Source organism: Oncorhynchus kisutch, linkage group LG17, assembly GCF_002021735.2.
Source record: "Oncorhynchus kisutch isolate 150728-3 linkage group LG17, Okis_V2, whole genome shotgun sequence".
Taxonomy (NCBI): domain Eukaryota; kingdom Metazoa; phylum Chordata; class Actinopteri; order Salmoniformes; family Salmonidae; genus Oncorhynchus; species Oncorhynchus kisutch.
Window position 1 is genome coordinate 69,905,593 of NC_034190.2, and position 12,559 is coordinate 69,918,151.

Genomic DNA, 12,559 nt, shown 5'->3' on the forward strand with positions numbered 1-12,559 from the left:
GATAAATAAAAAAAAACATTATTTATGGTAAATGTTTAAACATTTTCTTATATTTATTAATGATATTATGAATAAAGACGGAGGAGTTATGATGTATAGCTATCGAAATGCAGCTATCGTAAAATATATGTGAATATCTGCTCAATCCAAATGCACAACCAACTGATTGCAGCACTACCACAAAAATGGAGGTGTAACGGTTTTCTTTAGGTGAAGTAGAGGCGGACCAAAATGCAGCGTGGTTTCTTTGATTCATGTTTAATAACAAAAGATAAACACGAACACTACAAAAACAATAAATGTGGAAAACCAAAAACAGCCCTATCTGGTGCAAAACACAGAGACAGGAACAATCACCCACAAAACCCAACACAAAACAGGCTACCTAAATATGGTTCCCAATCAGAGACAATGACTAACACCTGCCTCTGATTGAGAACCATATCAGGCCAAACATAGAAATAGACAAACCAGACACACAACATAGAATGCCCACCCAGCTCACGTCCTGACCAACACTAAAACAAGGAAAACACATACGAACGATGGTCAGAACGTGACAGGAGGAGACAAGTGTAAAAGGGAGAAGGTAGGGAACTTGTTTGCCTGTCATATATTAAATATACAAATTGGCTGAAAGGAACTGGCATAAATAGAAAAATATACCAGTTTCATTTGAGGACAAAAATGGTGACAGCTGCACCATACAGGTTGCAAAATAAAAGGGAAGAGATTTTCAATGTACCAATTCCATGGCACATGGTTTGTGAACTGGTACAAAAAAACTACACTTGACTCAACACTTATTATACACAATTCTTTGCCACCAACAGAATGCTATATATATGGGGCATTTAACAATTTCAGCTCTGTAGATTTTGCTGTGAAAAGACAGAATCAAAATATTATTTATTATGGCATTGCCCCTATGTAGCTTGTTTCTGGTCACAGGTTCAGGAATGGTTAAAAAATCACAACATACATACACATACACTATGAATATCAGTGTACTGAAAAGCCATAGTCAGTCAATAAATAATACAATGATACTTGTAGGAAAGGTTTTCACCTTTAGCTCACAATCTGTGGATACTAAACGATTAGAAAGGTTAAAAAAAATGTATGTTAAACATCACAGCACAATTGAAAAATACATGGCACATGGAAACCAAATGAGGGTGGTCTATGGTGATAGGTGGGATGGGCTGAGAGTGGCTGTGGGTTGGGATTAAAGAGCTTATGTTTGGTAATGTATTATTGTTATGTGACTGCTTTATATAGAAGTACCAAGTATGCAAAATGTGTATGTAAAATGTATATGTAAAATGTATATGTAAAATGCATATGTAAAATGTATATGTAAAATGTATATGTAAAATGTATATGTAAAATGCATATGTAAAATGTATGTACACTACTGTTCAAAAGTTTGGAGCCACTTAGAAATGTCCTTGTTTTTGAAGGAAAAGCAAATTTTTTATCCATTAAAATAACATAAAATTGATCAGAAATACAGTGTAGACATTGTTGATGTTGTAAATGATTATTGTAGCGGCAGATTTCTTATGGAATATTGACATATGCGTACAGAGGCCCAATATCAGCAACCATCACTCCTGTGTTCCAATGGCACGTTGTGTTAGCTAATCCAAGTATATCATTTTAAAAGGCTAATTGATCATTAGAAAACCCTTTTGCAATTATAATAGCACAGCTGAAACAGCTGAAAACAATTATTCAGTGCTACATAAATTGGTTTAATAATTTATTTACTAACTAACTCAATAATAACACAAAATACACATACACACTTACTTGAGACAAAAGTCCCTAGCGGACTGACAAGATATGACGGATTGTTACAACATAACGTTAGAGGGGAGAGAGAGAGAGAGAGAGAGAGAGAGAGAGACAAAGGGAAAGAGACACTTATCGTACATTTGGAAACTATGCTCACGGTAAAACAATTTATTTTGCACACAAACCACCGCCCGTTGGAAGTAAGAAATTAATGTATTTACGTGTTTGAATGCCCGTCATTCGTCATCTATCGCTGTTGAAACCAAACCTCCTTGAAAGTTTTTTTTTGCTGTGGGCCACTTGTACACTTCCTGAATGTCCACCAGAGGTCACAATGTTCTTCTTCTTAGTTGTCCGGTCTCCAATGGGCTGTTTCCTCAGAGCAGCTACTTAGCTGTACTACTGAATATAGGATGTTCTCCTTTCTTCCTAAGGTAGATAGTCGAAGTCCCAAACTCACTTTACACGCGCAGCTGCAGACTGGCAGTGTCCTGGTCTGGTAAGTTAATTTTCTTCACCTCGTGTTGAGAGTTTCAGTTTCTAACCATTTCAACTTGCGGACCATGGTTTCATGTCTTTCTGGTCTCAAGGAAGGTCAGTTTATTCCTTCATCTCGTGTTGGTTTCAATCATTTCCCACATGTAGCTAATGCTCAGCGCTTTTCTGGTCTTCTGATATGTTCATTCTTAACTCATCCTTTAAACACTCTGGTAAAAAGCTGTGTTCTATAATGCTGACATGATTTCTGAGCTCACTCTGGGCTTGGCTACTTACTGTGCAAGGTATTCTCAAGAACAATTATCTTATTAGAAAACTAAAATCACATTCATATCTTAACAAAAATTTGTGAATCATTTTTCATATTGTCTACACCACGAATTCGATGGAGACTTCATACCTGTAGTGTAAATACTTTTCAATTTACACTATTTCCTTTATAACCTTACTAATGACGTCACAAAATAAAAAAAACTATATGACATGATTATTCTTTAGGTGCCCACTGACCATTTCCCACATTCAGATGTTTTTGCGCTGCAAAAGTCTCTCTCTAGACAAAGACATTCCATTACCCAGACTAGAGAGCCAGAGAGAGAGAGTTCTCTCCTACTTACAATTACAACCGTTGTGTGGAGGTCTCAAAAAGAGCCCCCCCCCCCCTCTTCTGTGGGTGAAAAAGTGCCTGGTTATTTGTCAACCATTGCCAAGCTGATCTGAGCCACTGGATCCTTACGTGTAGTCACGACAATACCATCCTCTTTATTTATTCATACAGTCATTTCAGGAACACAGTGTGTTCTAGTTATCATGAGTAGTTACATATTCCTGTTTGTTTCTCAACACTGTCTCCCCTTTTCTTTCACAAGTGGTAAACCACACAGCAGGACGCCACATCTAAGGTACAACCTGCCACCTGTGCCTGTGTCTTCCAACAGTGCTGAAGAAGCAACATTCCATCTGGTATTGCACCTTCAGAGGGCATCACAATAAGACTCCTCTTGCCAGGCTCTGTGAAATTTTGCAGAGTTGCATCCTACTGTATCCCACTGTGAAGGTCCAACAATGAGTAAAATGGTTTTCCTCAACCTAAGAAGCCTTTGTCAAATTTATACTTGTACTTCTGTCTCTGAGATTATTCCAATTTATCTTTATTCCTCAGTGTGTCAAAAATGCTACCACGTGATATGTAAGACATTTTCCTTTTTCTAAGTAAAATAGCTTGGTCATTTCATTTTTAAGTATAAAGATACATTATGCAGGCATCTTTCCAGTAAATTCAAACAGTACATTTAAATGACCTGAATGCAAGTTGCAGGCCTGTGTCAAAAAAAAGGTTCTGTCCTAGTGTTTGTCTTGTTTGTCAGGTGTTTGTCAGGTCACATGACCTGTGCTCCTTATCTCTAAGGTCCCGATGGTCAGGAGGAGATGGACCCGAGCCTACTGATCTGTGATCTCTTGACACACATACACACACACTCACGTACCCACACATGTGTAAACACACCAACACACACAAACATACCCACACATGTGTAAACGCACAAACACACGCTCACATGTACCCACACATGTGAAAATGCACCACCACATGCACACACGTACACACACATGTGTAAAGGCACGCACACACGCCCACACATGCATACACGCACACACACGCACACCCACACACACACAAGGTGAATAGCTTTGTTCAGCTTAGTGTCAATCCTCCTGTCACATTCTAAAAGGTTATTCCTCGGCCAGCTCCACAGAGGGTTTCAGAGGACAAGGAGAAATAGAAGAAAATATAGAAAATTCTGCTTTTGATAATTAATTACTGTAGCTATCACAATGCATTTGCCTGGAGGTGAACCTCCATACTGTAATTTGCAGACCAAGAACACTTCTCTTCTTCTCTACTCTTGATGAGTACAATAACAGAAAAAAAGCCATCTGGACAATTATCATAGCACAGCTTTTCATTCCCTACCTCCCTACACCTTGTCACATCTTGAGGCCCGACTGTGTCAAATTAATGTCAAATTTAAATGTTAATAGAATCTTAAATTATTCACTATGAAGTTTAGCCCATTTGACCTATTCCTGGGCTCAAAATGAATCCTCCACATGAATATATCATAGCGGGAAAACAGCATGCCCTCTCTCCTCTCCCCCAGAGTACATTCTCTTAACTCTACCTGATGTCTCTCTGAGACCGCGCTTGCATCCCAAATTGCACCCTATTTCTTTCATAGTGCACTATATAGGGGATAGGGTGCAATTTGGGACACAGTCGGTATTGATAAAGGGACAATGGGTGATTTGCTTAAAGTTGTCACAAAGATTGATCGGATGACAAAGGCTACATGTCTTTTCCAATAATTATGAATCAATGAAAAAGCAGCTGTAGACCAGTGTTTAATGGCCTATGTTTATTGAGCATTCCCCTACAAATCAAATCAAATCAAATCAAATTTATTTATATAGCCCTTCGTACATCAGCTGATATCTCAAAGTGCTGTACAGAAACCCAGCCTAAAACCCCAAACAGCAAGCAATGCAGGTGGAGAAGCACGGTGGCTAGGAAAAACTCCCTAGAAAGGCCAATACCTAGGAAGAAACCTAGAGAGGAACCAGGCTATGTGGGGTGGCCAGTCCTCTTCTGGCTGTGCCGGGTGGAGATTATAACAGAACATGGTCAAGATGTTCAATGTTCATAAATGACCAGCATGGTCGAATAATAATAAGGCAGAACAGTTGAAACTAGAGCAGCAGCACAGTCAGGTGGAAGTTGAAACTGGAGCAGCAGCATGGCCAGGTAGACTGGGGACAGCAAGGAGTCATCATGTCAGGTAGTCCTGGGGCATGGTCCTAGGGCTCAGGTCAGTTGAAACTGGAACAGCAGCATGGCCAGGTGGACTGGGGACAGCAAGGAGTCATCATGTCAGGTAGTCCTGGGGCATGGTCCTAGGGCTCAGGTCCTCCGAGAGAGAGAAAGAAAGAGAGAAGGAGAGAATTAGAGAACGCACACTTAGATTCACACAGGACACCGAATAGGACAGGAGAAGTACTCCAGATATAACAAACTGACCCCAGCCCCCCGACACATAAACTACTGCAGCATAAATACTGGAGGCTGAGACAGGAGGGGTCAGGAGACACTGTGGCCCCATCCGAGGACACCCCCGGACCTACAGAAGTGTCACTAATGGTCATCTATTTTATGGGACACGTTTCAAAACTAAATTCAGGTCAAACTTGAGGTTCCATTCAGAGACATATATTGAACATTAAGTCAGCTGTCCGCCCTGGTAAAAAGTAGGGGAAGCAATAGGCTGCTTCACTAGGTCGACCTATCTGAGCTGACCATCCTGACCACCCATTACGGAAAAAAACTAGAAAATGCTAATTCACTGAGCACCATGGAACAATATTACAACAAATACAATACATCCAACTAGCTAGCCACTCTACATCAGAGTGACAGGGGGACAGGGGCAGGTGAGCATATTATCATCCAACGTGGACGTGTCTCTGTCAGAGGCTTTAAAGAACAACGAGAAGGAGAAAGTCCTTACTGCTGTGACCTTTAGAAGAATTACAGAAACATGGTGAGGCATGCCGAGTCATCTCTTCATGACTCCTATCCTCTCAGATCCTGATTTTGTTGCTGCCTGCTGCCCTGAGGTGTCCGTGGCCTTTCCTTTGACAGTTCAGCACTTGTTAGACGTAATAGAGCTACTAATGCCCAGGCTTACATCTGGCCGGGTCACAGCCGGGACACTAATGGATTCCATAGCTCATTAAAGTTATTCAGATGGTGAATAACTCCGTGGGGGGGGGGGGGGGGTTCAGGGTCAGGTACAGAGGGAGGGGTGTGGGTGGAACAATGGAGGTAGGTCAGGTGGAGGTGGTGGGGCTTTTGGTGGGGGTAAATCAGATGGAGCTGGTGGCCAGTGGTTGTAAAGTGTTGAAAGAAAAGATTTCTCTCAAATGTTGTGCACAAATTTGTTTACATACCTGTTAGTGAGCATTTTTACTTTGCCAGGATAATCCATCCACCTGACAGGTGTGGCATATCAAGAAGCTGATTAAACATCATGAACATTGCACCTTCTGCTGGGGACAATAAAAGGCCATTCTAAAATGTGCAGTTTTGTCACACAACACAATGCAACAGATGTTTCAAGTTTTGAAGTAGCGCGCAATTGGCATACTGACTGAGAAATGTCAATTTCTCTACCATACAGTTGAAGTCAGAAGTTTACATACACTTAGATTGGAGGAAAAAGGAGGAGGCTTGCAAGTCGAAGAACACCATCCCAACCATGAAGCATGGGGTGGCAGCATCATGTTGTGGGGGTGATTTGCTGCAGGAGGGACTGGTGCACTTCACAATATAGATGGCATCACGAGGAAGGGAAATTATGTAGATATATTGAAGCAGCATCTCGCAAATAGGTCTTCCAGATGTACTATGACCACAAGCATACTTCCAAACTTGTGTCAAAATCGCTTAAGGACAACAAAGTCAAGGTATTGGAGTGGCCATCACAAAGCCCTGACCTCAATCCTATAGAAAATGTGTGGGCAGAACTGAAAAAGCGTGTGTGAGCAAGGAGGCTTACAAATCTGACTCAGTTACACCAGCTCTGTCAGGAGGAATGGGCCAAAATTCCCCCATCTTATTGTGGGAAGCTTGTGGAAGGCTACCCGAAATGTTTGACCCATGTTAAACAATTTAAAGGAAATGCTACCAAATACTAGTTGAGTGTATGTAAACTTCTGACGCACTGGGAATGTGATGAAAGAAATAAAAGCTGAAATAAAGCATTCATGTCAACTTCCGACTTCAAATGTATATAGCTCTAAAATTGGTTTGTAGAGAGAGACTGTTGATGATATTTACAAGGAAATAATCCCATTAGATAGATTTCCTAATATGCCTATTACGACAACCAACACTGGACAACGTTTCACCCAAACGATCCCCAGAGCAGAGGACAGGGGAGCATTCAGATCAGATGTGTTCCAGATGTTTGATGATTGGACATAATGGCATTCTTTACACAGCAATGTAGTCTTCGATTTTCACCCAGTGTTCCAGAATTGTTGTTCTTGGATCCATCATCCTATAAGAGGTCCTGTGTCCCATATGTAGAATGAACTCCATGTGGATTCCCACACAGAGAACTTAAATGATGGTGAATTAATGGTGGTAAATGGTAGTGGAGGTCATTAGGCCTGTTGTCCATCTGTTCACATAACATAATCACATCAGTGCCTCAGCCTGGCAACAATAACACACACATACATAGACACACAGGCGGAAACGTGCGAACACAGGGGCACGCACACACACAAAAGCATTTGTCACATACACACACACAACCACCTGCTCTCACTAATTTAGTAAATGCTAAGTGTTATTGTTCAAAGAAGCATTAGAGGCTTGCCATGAAGGATGCTTTGACAGCGCCAGCACTATTCACCCAGTTGTAGAAAAAGTCTTCAGACGTTGCTGTGACTTTGTTGCACAGTGACACAAGAGGTCTTCTGATAAGGTATTGTGTGGAGTTTTTCTTTTTTCTTGTCTCGACCTTGTGGAAGACTGTTCCTTATGCATGTGTTTTATTGAACCACATGTCACAGTGGTTCTTATGCAGTTGCTGTTGTGTCACTTTTACACTTTGCAATATGTGACAGGATCTGAGCAACAACAAAGACTTCCTGTTTCAGCCCTGGAACATAACAACAACATCCAGAGGAGCAGCGAGAGGTGCTCACGTTTCGCGAAGACAAGGTACCACAACACCAGAGAGACAGATTAACGAAGACAAGGCACCACATCACCAGAGAGACAGTTTAGTGAAGACAAGACACCACAACACCAGAGAGACAGTTTAGTGAAGACAAGGCACCACAACATCAGAGAGACAGATTAACGAAGACAAGGCACCACATCACCAGAGAGACAGTTTAGCGAAGACAAGGCACCACATCACCAGAGAGACAGTTTAACGAAGACAAGGCACCACATCACCAGAGAGACAGTTTAACGAAGACAAGGCACCACAACACCAGAGAGACAGTTTAGCGAAGACAAGGCACCACGACACCAGAGAGACAGTTTAGCGAAGACAAGGCACCACATCACCAGAGAGACAATTTAACGAAGACAAGGCACCACATCACCAGAGAGACAGTTTAACGAAGACAGGGCACCACAACACCAGAGAGACAGTTTAGCGAAGACAAGGCACCACAACTCCAGAGAGTCAGTTTAGCGAAGACAAGGCACCACAACATCAGAGAGACAGTTTAACGAAGACAAGGCACCACAACACCAGAGAGACAGTTTAGCGAAGACAAGGCACCACAACATCAGAGAGACAGTTTAACGAAGACAAGGCACCACAACACCAGAGAGACAGTTTAGCGAAGACAAGGCACCATAACACCAGAGAGACAGTTTAGCGAAGACAAGGCACCACAACACCAGAGAGACAGTTTAATGAAGACAAGGCACCACAACACCAGAGAGACAGATTAACGAAGACAAGGTACGACGACACCAGAGAGACAGTTTAGCGAAGACAAGGCACCACATCACCAGAGAGACAGTTTAACGAAGACAAGGCACCATAACACCAGAGAGACAGTTTAACGAAGACAAGGCACCACATCACCAGAGAGACAGTTTAACGAAGACAAGGCACCACATCACCAGAGAGACAGTTTAACGAAGACAAGGCACCACATCACCAGAGAGACAGTTTAACGAAGACTAGGCACCACAACACCAGAGAGACAGTTTAGCGAAGACAAGGCACCACATCACCAGAGTGACAGACACAGATCTCTGTTCTGTACTGTTCCAACCCCTGAGGCACACTCATTTAACAGATGGGGCCCCAGCAGAACACAGTCAAATATTGTTTTTTTTCTCCCATATCTGGAGGGGTTCACATCCCTCACCCCCCCCCCACAACTCCCCTCCCCTCCCTCAAACTCCCACCACTGCCCTACCCTCCCTCCCTCCATTCCGCCATCCCATCAGCCTGCTCCTCATTAGTACCACAGCATTGATGTTTTCTTTTCATAAATCACCAAGCTGATATCCCATGGGTTTGGGGATTAATAAAATATGAGGGGACATTAAAATTCACAGCATTCACAGCTATTAGTACAGAGGAGGCTAGCGGAGCCCCCGACAGCCAATCTCACGGCATGTATAGCCTGCTGCCACTCAGACCTGTGTTAAAATAGAACTCCAAATAATTTCAAATAGTTTATCTGTGCTTGATTGAGCTTGCCTGCCTGGCTTATTGGAACCAGTAGAATAAACCTGAAAAGACCAAAAACTCCACCCATCTTGCACTTCAGGCAGACTAAAGCAAATGCTCAAAGTTTTTCAACGATTTTGTACAGTATTTGAACCCAGGTCTCCTGCTGCTGCAGCTCTGTCTCAGTCTGTCTGTTAGACTAGAGGTGATCTGGGTTGACAGGCTTTAAGCAGCCCCATCAAGGGTATTAAAGGGCAGGTGTGTGACACTGTTGGGGCATGTCTGTGTATTTAGGACCCCCTTGTCTCAACTTACATTGTTGTTCAAAGAACTGCCTTTTTCTGGAGAAGGGGGATGAAAACGAGGATATGCACATGTGACTATGCTTCGTGGCTTTACATGTGACTATGCTTCGTGGCTTTACATGTGACTATGCTTCGTGGCTTTACATGTGACTATGCTTCGTGGCTTTACATGTGACTATGCTTCGTGGCTTTACATGTGACTATGCTTCGTGGCTTTACATGTGACTATGCTTCGTGGCTTTACATGTGAAACGCTAATGTTGATGTATCCATTTATACGAACCACAAGACCTGTTTGTTTTAATGTTCTTTCACAATGGAAGACACTGTTATTTCTTTATAGACAAGGGAAAATGGTATAAATGTTTGGGATTGTCAGTTATTTTATGGGGTATGATACAGACGGTATTATTTTATTTTTCTACTTTATATTATTCTGAAATACGGTACATATTGTGAAATGTAAGACATTCAATAAAGGAGCTATTTGAAGAACACACTGAGTAGAATTGGTTGTATAGTTGCAATGAGCTATAAGAAGATGATTATACCTTTAAAAAATCCACTTAAAAACATAAAACAAAGCTAACATTTTAAAGGACTAGCCTAAAGCTAATCCCCTCTTTACGGTCTAAAACCTGAGTTGTTTGATTCTCTTTGTTTAAATCTGGAGAGAGAGTTGTCTTTGGTCTTAAGCCTCTAGTCAATATCTCACAATTAATTGCCCAAATGAAAGTTGCCCCTTTAAATAATTCAAATGGCCATTTGTATGAATTAACCAGAAGGCTGTCTTGGCACGGCCTGTAATTCCACTGTTCTCAGGAGAGCCTCCAGTCTTTTCACACTTTATTTGTAATTGAAAACACAGGGACGATGAATGGTACATCTTCATTAGGACTCCAGTGGACCAAAAAGTATTTGTTTGTGCATCCTGATGATATTGTTTACTACAATCCAAAATATATTTTCCCATTATGTCTGAATGATTCTGTCATGTGATGTGACATTGCCAGTAGGTTTCCAAGCTCAATGGTAGAATCTGATGTGACATGACAGCCTTTATCTTCTGTCTATCTCTTCTATATCTTTCATCAGAGAGGAAAATCAAAACAAAGGAGAAAAACAGACTAACCAGACTGATGTAATAAAATAACCAACCTCCCCTATTGAACAGTACACATGACTAGGTATTGTATTTGGTTATTGACACAATGAAAAGCGTAAAAATAATTGTTCACAAAAAAAGAAACAAACAGTTGCGGTAAGACAAAGATACTGAACGGATCTCTCGTTCTCTTTCTCTCTGTCTATCTGGGGATGTCCACTGCTGTGGTTTGGTTTAGGGTGGCTCTGTCTGTGTGTCTGACAGCCTTTAAACGTGACAGTTAATAGTGAATAATTCATTTATCAGAGGAGGCCAGACTCTAATCCCTGGTGTCCTGGTGATAAGAAAGGTTTCTTCTCCCCTGATCCCAATGCCGATAGGCCTCCTTTTCACCGCGGCTTCCCGTTAATAAGCCTGTCAAAGAGGGACCGTGGCACGCTGCAGCGTGGAGGCTGACGGCTCTGTCCCATACATGTTATCTCCCTGCTACACGTTTCCTTGTATCCCGCTTTAGTCTCCTCCCTGACAGCCAACAGTAGCTGGGTGGGTGGGTCGCTGGGCCTTTGAAACGCTGGGAGAGACCAGGACCCTGTGGGCGATGTGGTCCCTGTCATTTAGATCAGTTAATTCAAACATCAGGTCGGCCAGAGAGAGAGCACAGGAGGGGAGAGAAGAGACGGGAGAGCATACAGCCCCTGACTGATGGTTAAAGGGACAGAAGGATATACCAGACAGATCTCACCAGGAGCTGAACTTTAAAAATGATCTTTTAAGGCAAATCAAAATACAGACATATTTTGTTGCGCAGTCTGTCTCAATCTCTCTATCCCTCCTCTCTCTTCTTCAACCCCTACCGCTCCCTCTCTGAACTCTGGTTGAAATTGATCGGTTGCTTGTGAGATGTGAGATGTGTGGGTATTTTTTATCCCAGCACAGTTTGAGGTATGGGTCTGGTCTGAGGAGTGATGAGATCTGTGGTGGTGGGGCTTCATCTCTGGCTGGCTGGAAATATGGTAATGGCATGGCACGAGACTACAGACTAGCAGAGGTTTGGCTACAGACGAGCATAGCATTGGCTTAAATCACATACAGCAGGTTCAAGAAAAAATATACAAAATCTGTTTATCTGAATTAAATCAACAGTGAAACTGTAAACAGATGGTGTTTTTGGGCACAATAATTATATTTTGGTGGACAAAAAAGAACAGCATAAACCATTAAAACCATTCTAACCAAATATATATTTTAGGGCTTTGTCTCAGCACTCTGTGCTCAGTACAGTGAGCCAGCTTCCTCAATACCTCTTAGTCTAGAGGAGAAGTGACACAAAGAGTGTCTAAGTCTCTGTACCGTGTCCATATCAGGACAGCCTCTGTGTCATTTTGTGTCGGTCCTAATATGGCAATGTTTAGTGTGTCTCTCCAGTGGGAACAATGTCAATCTACTGGTGTACTGCCGGGTGGCCTTTACTGCTCTGTGTTCTCTCACCATCTCCACAGAGCCTCACCTATTCAACAGAAAGCCTGAATGCATTTCCATGTCATCTCCAGGTTCACGAAAGGCAAGGACTGGAGAGACTG